Source organism: Dermochelys coriacea, chromosome 16 (assembly GCF_009764565.3).
Source record: "Dermochelys coriacea isolate rDerCor1 chromosome 16, rDerCor1.pri.v4, whole genome shotgun sequence".
In the NCBI taxonomy this organism is placed as follows: Eukaryota; Metazoa; Chordata; order Testudines; family Dermochelyidae; genus Dermochelys; species Dermochelys coriacea.
The window spans coordinates 6,301,143-6,314,122 of NC_050083.1; the positions used below are offsets into that span (position 1 = coordinate 6,301,143).

The 12,980-nt window shown below is 46.5% G+C and overlaps 1 pseudogene; it reads right to left on the reverse strand.

The window, feature by feature from the left end:
- LOC119844329 lies at window positions 1–9,509 on the reverse strand (annotated as a pseudogene).
- Window positions 9,510–12,980: the final 3,471 nt, after the last annotated feature.

A 12,980-nucleotide genomic window follows, 5' to 3' on the forward strand; every position in this document is an offset into this window, starting at 1 on the left:
CTAAACAGGCCTGAATTTTATTTCAGAGCGTTTCAGGGAATATTGGTTCCCTTTCCCTATGCTCCAGAACACACTGTGATGAGGGTTATCATGTTCTCCCGGAAAATATCTCCCGTTCAAGTTGGACTGCAGGCGGTCATTGAACCATCAGGCCCCCACTTAGGACTCAGTACAGTGAACTGAATTCAGACCATTGTTGCGGTCTTTGGTTGAAAACATCATGTTCCTTTGGTAGGTTAAGGCATCACCTGTAACAAAGAGATGTAGCTTTCTCCCAAGTTGTAATACAATAATAACTAGCTCTCATAGAGAGTTACATTATCCTGATTTTATGGATAGGGAAACTGAAGCACAGGAAGGGGAAGTGACTTGTGCAAGATCACCCAGGAGACCAGAGGCAGAGCCAGGAATAGAACTCTGTTGTCCCAAGTCCCAACAGAGTGCTTGATCCACTAGCCCACACTGCCTCCCTCCCTGTAGTTCAGTCTCCCAAATGCAGGGCCTGGCCTTCCAGTGTGGGGAATGATCTCTCCCCTTGTGGGCACCCCTAAGTCCTCACAGTACAGGGGGGGAGGCTGCTGTTTCACTCTGGAGGCCTCTCAGGAATGGGGAGGAAGAGGAAACTTTTTATAACAGTGCTCTGAGAATGACACATTCGGTCTTGCTTACACTGGGGGTTTATGCTCAAATATCTGGACCCTGAAAACTACCCCTAAGCTTTACAGTTAGGGGCAGAACCAGGATGGCACAAATCACAAACTTTGGCTTCAAATCCAAATGTTTCCCAAGTTCAGGCAGTTTGGATCAGGGATTTTGGTTCATCCCTTTGTAGACCAGCTACAAAGTCCAGTTCCAAACTACCCCCAAAGTTTTGGTTGTTCAGATCCAAGGGATATTTTTGGACCACATTTTAAGCCAAAAGTGGGCTAAAACTTTCAAACCCCTCTAAACAGAGGCCTTGTTCCTGAGCTTTGTACTCAGACCTCTTTCACCGAAAATCTTATTGATCTCAGTGTGACCTGACACTTTGGCCTGGGTAAGAGCTGAGGGATTTGGCTTTGGGGCTGGTGACAGATGGAAAATATAGAAACCTAAAGCCAGTCTAGGTCCGTGGCTCTTGGCAGAATCAAAACCCACCACTACGGATTCATGTTTGACCCTGGGCCCAAGCAAAGCTAGCACAGCAATGACTACAGGATGTACTTCCTGTTCTGTGGGTTTGATCTAAGAGCACTTCTGTGATTGGGGCCAGTGTCATGGGTCCTCAGCGATGAGTGAAACTGGGAGCCATGTTCCAAGGGATGATGTTCCCTCCCTGTCTTCACGGGAGAACTGCTAGGAAGGAGAGAGACAGGAGGTGCTCATTACCCCACAGGGTAATCAGAGGGATAGAGCTGAGAAGCTGCTCCATCCCGCTGGGAGAGGAAGAGGAGATGATGCTCTTCCTCTTGCTTTTGGAGAATCCTCACCAATGCATTTCACTGCCCCCAAATGAACCCAGCTGTCGAAGATTTCAGAGCATGTTCTCAATGTGTGTGAGGGATGCCCAGGAATCCTGTTTGTTAACCCACTGGTACATAAGGTGGCATCTTCCCAATAGGGGCCTGGGACAGGGCTTTCAGGTGTTGTATCTGAACCTGAGCATGTGCTTCTCTAAGTGACTAAATTCAGAATGTGCAGACAGGGCGGAATTTACTTTGCTCCTGGCCCAGACTTCAGCACATTTCAGCTGAATTTGCTATTCCTTCTTAGCTGTGATCACAGTAAAACCCGCTGAGCACCTACCTGCTGTGCCCTTGAGAAAGTCTCCTAGAATCAGTTTATAGTTCTCAAATTCTCCTAAAATTTGGAATGATTTGTACTTGGCAAATTACTTCTCGGTTTCAGAATCCATGAGGTCGACACGCCGCTCATTACTTCCTGTTAAAAACAGGAAGAATATCAGCTATTCCATGGGATCTGCTAACATTTTTCAGCATCTGGGTTTATTACATCATTCATCCACCAGCCTATCCCCGTATGCTCAGTTTGGGATGCCTTTAATAACCTAGTTTCATACCCCTATGTCTCTTGTCCATTAGCAAACAGCGGTCACAACTAACATCTGCGCTCCAGCTAAGTGACCAGAATCTATAGCATCCATCTCTCTATGGCCTCTGCCAGACCCAATCCACTGACAAAGCAGCAAGGGACAATTTTAGCTCCTGTCTTAGCTCTGATGTTTCAACAGATATTCTGTCCTACACACTGGAACAAGGACTGGTACATCTCCAGATCTGTTCACTTAATGCTCTTTAAGGCGAGCTAGCCTTGACCGGAGCCCAAAGAGCTCCAGTGTAATCTCTCTCAGAAACTTTTCCTTGCAGGCTTGTGTGTGTCAGGAGCAGCCAGTGGTGAGTCTGGGAGCAGTTTCACTACAGCTGGGTGTGTACCAGCATCGTCGAGTGGACAGGATGCACAACTTGAATTTAGATATGGTCCTCATCACGGTTCTTCTATCGACCTCATCTCTGCTTCCCTCAAATCCCCATTCACCAAGTGGGATTAATAATACTTACCCTCCCTTGTAAAGCACTTTGAGATCTACAGATGAAAAGTGCTACATAAAGCTACCACATTATCATCTTGCTGTGCCATGTTACCAAGGAAACGGAGGGCATGGTGATTATATATATTTTAAATTATATCTGTGATTTCTTACCATGAGATGGTAGCAGGGGAATGTTGTTGTTCCCCAGCCAGAATTCCATCTGCTGGTTGCCAAAACCTCTCTTGTATGAGTCCCAGTCATGGAAAAATCCACTTAACCATCCACCCGTCTTTGGAAAACCTGCCAGGAAATTAGAGAACCTTAGGTGAAAAGATGGCCGTGTTCATTTTAGTTGTATGTGAATAGCTGCTCAGTTCTTCAAGGACAAGTTGTCAGCATGGTGCATGCTATGGTTAATCAGAATATGTGTGAGCATCTTTGCAAAGAGTTTAAAATGTACCCCAAAATTTTGACATCCTTTTCATCAGCTATTTGAGAAGGGAACAGATGATGAAAAGGGTGAAACAGAAAGGCTTTTCCATGACCAGATCTTGAGGTCTTTACTGAGTTTTTACTCAGCCCTTAATAAGGGAAAAATCCCATGGCAGAAAATTGGAGTTTGCCTTAGTAGAAGCTCAATAAGGCCCTTAAGATTTGATCCAATTAAAGTCACCATTAGCAAGATCCTTCAAAGTAATCACCATGGTGCTGTACATCTTAGATGTGTGAGAACAGCTAGACATCAGAAAATAACAGGTTAATCCATTGCATTGAACACTTTTCACACTGACCCGTCTCTTGCCTTCCATCACATTAAACAAATGTTTAATGTAACAGAGAGTAATAGCTAATATACGTCTCTCTGATCCCATCAGGATTGTTCACTCTGAAAGGGGTCGGGAACATGGTAATGGTTGGATTGTGCTGGATGAGACAGCTCAGATACAACATAGCATGATATTTAGTTCTGCCATTCAGCTGAAAGGAGGAAAAGTTGTTTGCAGTGTTGTTTTGTCTGCATTGGTCCCCGGATATTAGAGATACAAGCTGCGTGAAGTAATCCCTTCATTGGACCAACATCTGATGGCAAAAGAAACAGTTTTTGAGCTACACAGAGCTCTTCTTCAGGAGGAAAAGTGTAATTTTAAATAATCTAAATAAAGGTACCAAGCTAAATGCAAGCCCAGGTCTCAGGCCAGCAAGCAGCAATTCCACTAGCTGTCTAGTCCAGTGGTTGTCAGCCTTTCCAGACTACCATACCCCTCTCAGGCGTCTGATAGGGCTTAAGACTCACCTCTCAAAAACTACTTGCTTACAAAATCAGACATAAAAATACAAACGTGTCAAAGCCCACTGTTACTGAAATAATGCTGACTTGCTCATTTTTGCCATATGATTCTAAAAAAAATCAATTGGAATATAAATATTGTACTTACCTTTCAGTGTGATACTTGAGCCTGTTTTTTTTTTTCACTTGTGAGCCTTGTCTGAAGCCAAAGCCTCAGGCAGTGGGGCTGAAGCCCGACCTGAAGCATGTAACTTAGCTTTGCGGGGGCCCCAGTGGTGTAGGGCCCCAGACAATTGCATATTGCTTGCCTGTTTACCAGCCCTCATGCAGGCCCTGCACTTGTGGGGGAGGGATAGCTCAGTGGTTTGAGCATTAACCTGCTAAACCCAGGGTTGTGAGTTCAATCCTTGATGGGGCCATTTAGGGATCTGGGGCAAAAATTGGGGATTGGTCCTGCTTTGAGCAGGGGGTTAGACTAGATAACCCTCTGAGGTCCCTTCCAACCCTGGTATTCTATGATGATTCTCTCACCCCCCCCTCTCCACACCATAGGTGGCCAGTGACCTGGCCGTTGGGGAGGCTAGCCCCCCCACTTGTGTCTGAGGCCCCACCCTGCCCTCTCCCTTTCTGCTTCCCTCCCCTGCAGGAACCCAGAGCACCCCTGATGTGGCTGCAGAGCCCCAACCCTGGTGCACCGGGTGGCACGATCAGGGTGCTGGGTGGGACTATGCCAGGCTGTTTGGGGATGCACAGCCTCCCTCTGCCCTACGATACCCATGCCCCAAACCTTTCCTGTGAAGTATTTACTTTCAGGTTGAGAAACACTGATCTAGGTGAGTTGAGTACCCCCTAGAAGACCTCTGCGTACCCCCTGGAGTACATGTACCCCTGGATGAGAATCTCTGGTCTATTCAGTCCCCTCTTAAATCTGATTCACCATCCATATCACCAAGGAGAGCATACAGGTATGAAACACATTGATATCCATGCGGCTTAACTAGTTTTACCAAGTTATAGAAATGGGACAAAACTGGATCCCAAAACCTCTCTCTCACACACAAAAGCCTGGACATATTTCTTAATCACAGCCCTAAATTGGGCAGGAGACGCAGCATTTCAGCTGCTTTTCTGACTTTATCCAGCTGTCCCACCATCCTCATAGCCAATGCCGCAATGTCGCGGCAGCCAAGATGGGGTAGACAAGTTCACATTGGGTCACCTCTATAATGGTGCCACCTGCGAGCCACGGCATTTAGACTCTTGCTGGCAACATTGTGTCCTGGCCCACCTGGTGACCACCTGTGACCTGTGGTGATGGGAACAGGCAGCTCTGACCAGGTAGCTGCTGTAGAAGGGTTTAGGCAGCTTCTTGAGGAGACATTGCTGAGCTGGAAGATGTGGGGTAAGAAGCGATGGCAAGACAGCCCACCCCATGTGCAGGGGTGAGGGCCCACCCCCTAGGCTTTCCCCACACCTATCAGCTCTGCAGTGTGGAACACAGACAGTGCAAGGAGGAGTGAGGGGTGTTGAGGACGAGGGAGAGAAAGATGGAAGCTGTGAGAGAAATGAAGGAATATTTGGTGGAATTGGAAGGAGATCAGAGAAGCTTTTGGGAGAAAGGGGATATTGAAAGAGGCACAATGGGGGGGGGGGTCGATGATCGGATTGCATCCCTCATTTCAGGGGCCTGCGTCCCGCACTGCAGTAATGTTAGGGGTGCGAGTTGGCTCCGATCCACACCAGCCTGTCAGGGATGGGAACTGAATCGAACGTACTGAAAACTGCAGCTCTCTCTGGGTCATTCAAACAAGTAGTTGAACGTTGCTGTTAACAGAGCTCTGCTAACTCTCTCTGGACTAGCCAGTGGAGAGCTGACCTGTGGCCTCTACACTCATGGTGACAAAAGCCTGGCACTGAGATCTGAGCGCCTGCCCTCCTCTGGGAGTGGAAGAGACCCCCCAGAGCTGCCTGCTCCTCAGGGGATCCTTGATGCCTTCTCCTAAGGTTGCCTGGAGGGAAGTGAAGAATTAACAGCTCTTCACAGGCCCTGGTCAGGAGAGAAGAACTCTGCAGCCCCTGTAATGCTTGCATAGTTAGATCCTGTAGGCAGCAGCTGTGCACTGAAGAAATGGTTCTCTCAGAGCGGCGATGGCCCTGACCCAGCAGAGCACTTAAGCACATGCTGAACTTCAAGCATGTGCATCATCTCATTGGCTCAGACTATACATGTGCAGATGAAAAACTAGGCAAGAGCTAATTGCCATCCTGAAACACACACACTTGTTCTACACAAGGGCTCCTGGTGAGGCTCACTACGCTCTGTTCTCACTTACAGTCCATCCTCCTCCGTCTGTGTCCATGTCACACAGCACAGTCATGGCGTTACAGTCACGGGGGTAGATGGCGTACCAGCCGCTCAGGGTGTTCCCTCTGGCCAACAGCTCCTTGCAGTTCCTCGGGCCTGAGCAAAAGGGGCATTTAAAGCAGTAAATTATACTGTGTCTGAAGCCACTGTTACTGAGCCAAAGGCAACTTCTTATGACAATGAACTTTCCTCAGGCTCGGGCCCTACACTGATTATTTTTGTATATGTCCACACCAGAAAAAGCATAATTGTGTTTTACATGCACAGCCTTTTCATGTATTTGTTCCAGAAACCATGCCTACCACTGAAAAACAATGTCACTACAATTTAAGTGTCTTTGTGGGAATTAATTTTTCAGCATCACACTGAAAATTCGAATACAACCTTTCCTAAAATGGGCTCCCACGGCCTTTGAAGCTGGATCATCTGTTCTTTGCAGTTGGGCCAAATCCTGCCTGCCTGACTCCTGTGAGTGACTTTGCTGCTGGGAGTATTCCTTTGGGTAAGGCAAGCAGGAGTCAGCCCATTGTCATTAGCAGCAGGGGTATCTAACTGCCCCCCCCCATCATCCAGTCCCACTAGCAAGGACAGAACTTCTTTGACAGCAGTGAAGGAAATTTTCATGCCCCTTGCCTTGTGGGTCTGCCCTGAGGTAAGGTCCATGTCCCCTCCCAGTAGAGCAAATACTCAGCCTTTTTACACAGCAGGTCCGCCAGCACCTCTGTGCAGGTAAAGGAACACAAAGGCACTGAAATGAGAGCACAAGCACAGCCATGTGTTGTTTCTAAACAACTGTTCAGTCCTGCAGTTTAATAGTTCTGTCTATTTATCTCAGACAAAATGTTTCAGAGGCAAAGAAAGAAAAAAAGCCAAGTTAGAAAGAGACCAGCAGTTTAGCTATAGAAGGAAGTGGAAATTATGAAAGGAGATGTTTAAAAAAATGAAGCTAATCATTTAAATAGTTAAAGAAGATACAGTTAGGGTTTCCACTTGGTTTCCCTCGCCTTGATTTGTAAGACAACCCACAGGAGCTATGAAATAGAGAGAAAGGACCAAGTTTGCGTTAACTGAGTCCTGTTTAACCTTTCCATTTCAAAACAGCTGACTATCTTAGACCTGCCCTGATATGGTTTTGGGGCCCAGTTCTTCTAGGCAATAAGCTGGATGAGTGGACTATAAGGTTGATAGAAAGCTGGCTAGATTGTCGGCAAAACGGGTAGCGATCAATGGATCCATGTCTAGTTGGCAGTCGGTATCAAGCGGAGTGCCCCAAGGGTCGGTCTTGCGGCCGGTTTTGTTCAATATCTTCATTAATGATCTGGAGGATGGCGTGGATTGCACTCTCAGCAAGTTTGCAGATGACACCAAACTGGGAAGAGAGGTAGATACACTGGAGAGTAGGGATAGGATATAGAGGGACCTAGACAAATTAGAGGATTGGGCCAAAAGAAATCTGATGAGGTTCAACAAGGACAAGTGCAGAGTCCTGCACTTAGGATGGAAGAATCCTATACACCGCTACAGGCTGGGGACCAACTGGCTAAGCGGCAGTTCTGCAGAAAAGGACCTGGGGATTACAGTGGAGGAGAAGCTGGATATGAGTCAACAGTGTGCCCTTGTTGCCAAGAAGGCCAATGGCATTTTGGGCTGTATAAGTAGGGGCATTGCTAGCAGATCGAGGGATGTGATCGTTCCCCTCTATTCGACATCGGTGAGGCCTCATCTGGAGTACTGTGTCCAGTTTTGGGCCCCACACTACAAGAAGGATGTGAAAAAATTGGAAAGCATCCAGCGGAGGGCAAAAAAAATGATTAGGGGACTGGAACACATGATTTATAAGGAGAGGCTGAGGGAACTGGGATTGTTTAGTCTGCGGAAGAGAAGAATGAGGGGGAATTTGATAGCTGCTTTCAACTACCTGAAAGGGGGTTCCAAAGAGGATGGATCTAGACTGTTCTCAGTGGTAGCAGATGACAGAACAAGGAATAATGGTCTCAAGTTGCAGTGCGGGAGATTTAGGTTGGATATTAGGAAAACTTTTTTGCTGGGAGGGTGGTGAAGCACTGGAATGCGTTAGCTTGGGAAGTGGTGGAATCTCCTGCCTTTGTGGTTTTTAAGGTCAGGCTTGACAAAGCCCTGGCTGGGATGATTTAGTTGGAGATTGGTCCTGCTTTGAGCAGGGGGTTGGACTAGATGACCTCCTGAGGTCCCTTCCAACCCTGATATTCTATGATTCTAAGCTCCTTCACCTCCCATTGTCTTCTGTGGCAATAAGGGATGTGTGTGTGGGGGGGAGCCCAATACAAAGGCAGTTTAAAAAACTCCAAAATGTAGCCTCTTTCTCAGGTTTCAAACCAATGTCATTCTGTCAACGACTTGGAGGTCCCATCCAGAGGAAGAAGGGACCATTCTTTATGGCTAATCCTCTACACAGGTTGGATGGAGATTTTATAACATGGTCGCTGGATTCTTCTCTTTGAAATACCCTAATGCATTTGATTAATACTTAGAAATGGGCTCAAGCTACAAAATTCAGTTCTACATTTCAAACCTCCTCCCCCACCACCCACACAAAATTTAGTGCTGGTTAATTCTGGGGTTTGGCTCTGAGACAAACTTCATATTCATGTTACTAAAGGACATTTTGTAATAACCAGGCCTACAAATTTACCTGAATTGTGAGCTGAAGTGTAAGAAAGTACATACAAGTTCATAAAATGTCATAATAATCTATAATAACAAATGTTAATTGGAAATGGTGCAAAAGGCAGTCAAAAATATCTAAATTAGACTAAACCAAAAGGGCTACTAATATAATTCAAGGACTATGTTAAAATTATACCTAGTAAACGGGGGACATGCAGGACTGGAAATCAATGAACCAAAACTGGTGTGTCAGAAACTAGGCCTAGTTGAGGGATAAAATAATAAGATCTGGTGATTCCACCCATCACTCCCTTTTGGGGGCCTCGGAAAGAGCCTGTGGATGGATGGATGTGAACGCTGGCTGACAGAAAAGAAGGAGAAGGAGTGAACTTCCCCTACCCCTGCACATGGGGTGGGCTGTCTTGCCCTCGCTTCTTACCCCACATCTTCCAGCTCAGCAATGTCTCCTCAAGAAGCTGCCTAAACCCTTCTACAGCAGCTACCTGGTCAGAGCTGCCTGTTCCCATCACCACAGGTCACAGGTGGTCACCAGGTGGGCCAGGACACAATGTTGCTAGCAAGAGTCTAAATGCCGTGGCTCGCAGGTGGCACCATTATAGAGGTGACCCAATATGATAGCCAGAGGGAACTTGTCTACCCCATCTTGGCTGCCACGACATTGCGGCATTGGCTATGAGGATGGTGGGACAGCTGGATAAAGTCAGAAAAGCAGTTGAAATGCTGTGTCTCCTGCCCAACTTAGGGCTGTGATTAAGAAATATGTCCAGGCCTTTGTGTGTGTGAGAGAAGTTTTGGGATCCAGTTTTGTCCCATTTCTATAACTTGGCAAAACTAGTTAAGCCACATGGATATCAATGTGTTTCATACCTGTATGCTCTCCTTGGTGATATGGATGGTGAATCATATTTAAGAGGTTTCAGAGTAGCAGCCGTGTTAGTCTGTATTCGCAAAAAGAAAAGGAGTACTTGTGGCACCTTAGAGACTAACAAATTTATTAGAGCATAAGCTTTCGTGAGCTACAGCTCACTTCATCGGATGCATTTGGTGGAAAAAACAGAGGAGAGATTTATATACACACACACAGAGAACATGAAACAATGGGTTTATCATACACACTGTAAGGAGAGTGATCACTTAAGATAAGCCATCACTAGCAGCGGGTGGGCGGGGGGGGGGGGGAAAGGAGGAAAACCTTTCATGGTGACAAGCAAGGTAGGCTAATTCCAGCAGTTAACAAGAATATCAGAGGTACAGTGGGGGGTGGGTTGGGGGGAGAAATACCATGGGGAAATAAGAAAAGGAGTACTTGTGGCACCTTAGAGACTAACAAATTTATTAGAGCATAAGCTTTCGTGAGCTACAGCTCACTTCATCGGATGCATTTGGTGGAAAAAACAGAGGAGAGATTTATATACACACACACAGAGAACATGAAACAATGGGTTTATCATACACACTGTAAGGAGAGTGATCACTTAAGATAAGCCATCACCAGCGGGGGGGGGGGGGGAAAGGAGGAAAACCTTTCATGGTGACAAGCAAGGTAGGCTAATTCCAGCAGTTAACAAGAATATCAGAGGAACAATGGGAGGTGGGGTGGGAGGGAGAAATACCATGGGGAAATAGTTTTACTTTGTGTAATGACTCATCCATTCCCAGTCTCTATTCAAGCCTAACTTAATTGTATCCAGTTTGCAAATTAATTCCAATTCAGCAGTCTCTCGTTGGAGTCTGTTTTTGAAGCTTTTTTGTTGAAGGATAGCCACTCTTAGGTCTGTGATCGAGTGACCAGAGAGATTGAAGTGTTCTCCGACTGGTTTTTGAATGTTATAATTCTTGACGTCTGATTTGTGTCCATTCATTCTTTTACGTAGAGACTGTCCAGTTTGGCCAATGTACATGGCAGAGGGGCATTGCTGGCACATGATGGCATAGATCACATTGGTAGATGCGCAGGTGAAGGAGCCTCTGATAGTGGCTGATGTGATTAGGCCCTATGATGGTATCCCCTGAATAGATATGTGGACAGAGTTGGCAACGGGCTTTGTTGCAAGGATAGGTTCCTGGGTTAGTGGTTCTGTTGTGTGGTGTGTGGTTGCTGGTGAGTATTTGCTTCAGATTGGGGGGCTGTCTGTAAGCAAGGACTGGTCTGTCTCCCAAGATCTGTGAGAGTGATGGGTCGTCCTTCAGGATAGGTTGTAGATCCTTGATGATGCGTTGGAGAGGTTTTAGTTGGGGGCTGAAGGTGATGGCTAGTGGCGTTCTGTTGTTTTCTTTGTTGGGCCTGTCCTGTAGTAGGTGACTTCTGGGTACTCTTCTGGCTCTGTCAATCTGTTTCTTCACTTCAGCAGGTGGGTATTGTAGTTGTAGGAATGCATGATAGAGATCTTGTAGGTGTTTGTCTCTGTCTGAGGGGTTGGAGCAAATGCGGTTATATCGTAGCGCTTGGCTGTAGACAATGGATCGAGTGGTATGATCTGGATGAAAGCTAGAGGCATGTAGGTAGGAATAGCGGTCAGCAGGTTTCCGATATAGGGTGGTGTTTATGTGACCATCGCTTATTAGCACCGTAGTGTCCAGGAAGTGGATCTCTTGTGTGGATTGGTCCAGACTGAGGTTGATGGTGGGATGGAAATTGTTGAAATCATGGTGGAATTCCTCAAGAGCTTCTTTTCCATGGGTCCAGATGATCAAGATGTCATCAATGTAGCGCAAGTAGAGTAGGGGCATTAGGGGACGAGAGTTGAGGAAGCGTTGTTCTAAGTCAGCCATAAAAATGTTGGTATACTGTGGGGCCATGCGGGTACCCATCGCAGTGCCGCTGATTTGAAGGTATACATTGTCACCAAATGTGAAATAGTTATGGGTGAGGACAAAGTCACAAAGTTCAGCCACCAGGTTAGCCATGGCATTATCGGGGATACTGTTCCTGATGGCTTGTAGTCCATCTTTGTGTGGAATGTTGGTGTAGAGGGCTTCTACATCCATAGTGGCTAGGATGGTGTTTTTAGGAAGATCACCAATGGACTGTAGTTTCCTCAGGAAGTCAGTGGTGTCTCGAAGATAGCTGGGAGTGCTGGTAACGAAGGGCCTGAGGAGGGAGTCTACATAGCCAGACAATCCTGCTGTCAGGGTGCCAATGCCTGAGATGATGGGGCGTCCAGGATTTCCAGGTTTATGGATATTGGGTAGCAGATAGAATACCCCAGGTCGGGGTTCTAGGGGTGTGTCTGTGCGGATTTGTTCTTGTGCTTTTTCAGGGAGTTTCTTGAGCAAATGCTGTAGTTTCTTTTGGTAACTCTCAGTGGGATCAGAGGGTAATGGCTTGTAGAAAGTGGTGTTGGAGAGCTGCCTAGTAGCCTCTTGTTCATACTCCGACCTATTCATGATGACGACAGCACCTCCTTTGTCAGGGAAATACAAAGGGGAAATAGTTTTACTTTGTGTAATGACTCATCCATTCCCAGTCTCTATTCAAGCCTAAGTTAATTGTATCCAGTTTGCAAATTAATTCCAATTCAGCAGTCTCTCGTTGGAGTCTGTTTTTGAAGCTTTTTTGTTGAAGGATAGCCACTCTTAGGTCTGTGATCGAGTGACCATAGAGATTGAAGTGTTCTCCAACTGGTTTTTGAATGTTATAATTCTTGACGTCTGATTTGTGTCCATTCATTCTTTTACGTAGAGACTGTCCAGTTTGGCCAATGTACATGGCAGAGGGGCATTGCTGGCACATGATGGCATAGATCACATTGGTAGATGTGCAGGTGAACGAGCTTCTGATAGTGTGGCTGATGTGATTAGGCCCTATGATGGTATCCCCTGAATAGATATGTGGACAGAGTTGGCAACGGGCTTTGTTGCAAGGATAGGTTCCTGGGTTAGTGGTTCTGTTGTGTGGTGTGTGGTTGCTGGTGAGTATTTGCTTCAGATTGGGGGGCTGTCTGTAAGCAAGGACTGGCCTGTCTCCCAAGATCTGTGAGAGTGATGGGTCATCCTTCAGGATAGGTTGTAGATCCTTGATGATGCGTTGGAGAGGTTTTAGTTGGGGGCTGAAGGTGATGGCTAGTGGCGTTCTGTTATTTTCTTTGTTGGGCCTGTCCTGTAGTAGGTGACTTCTGGGTACTCTTCTG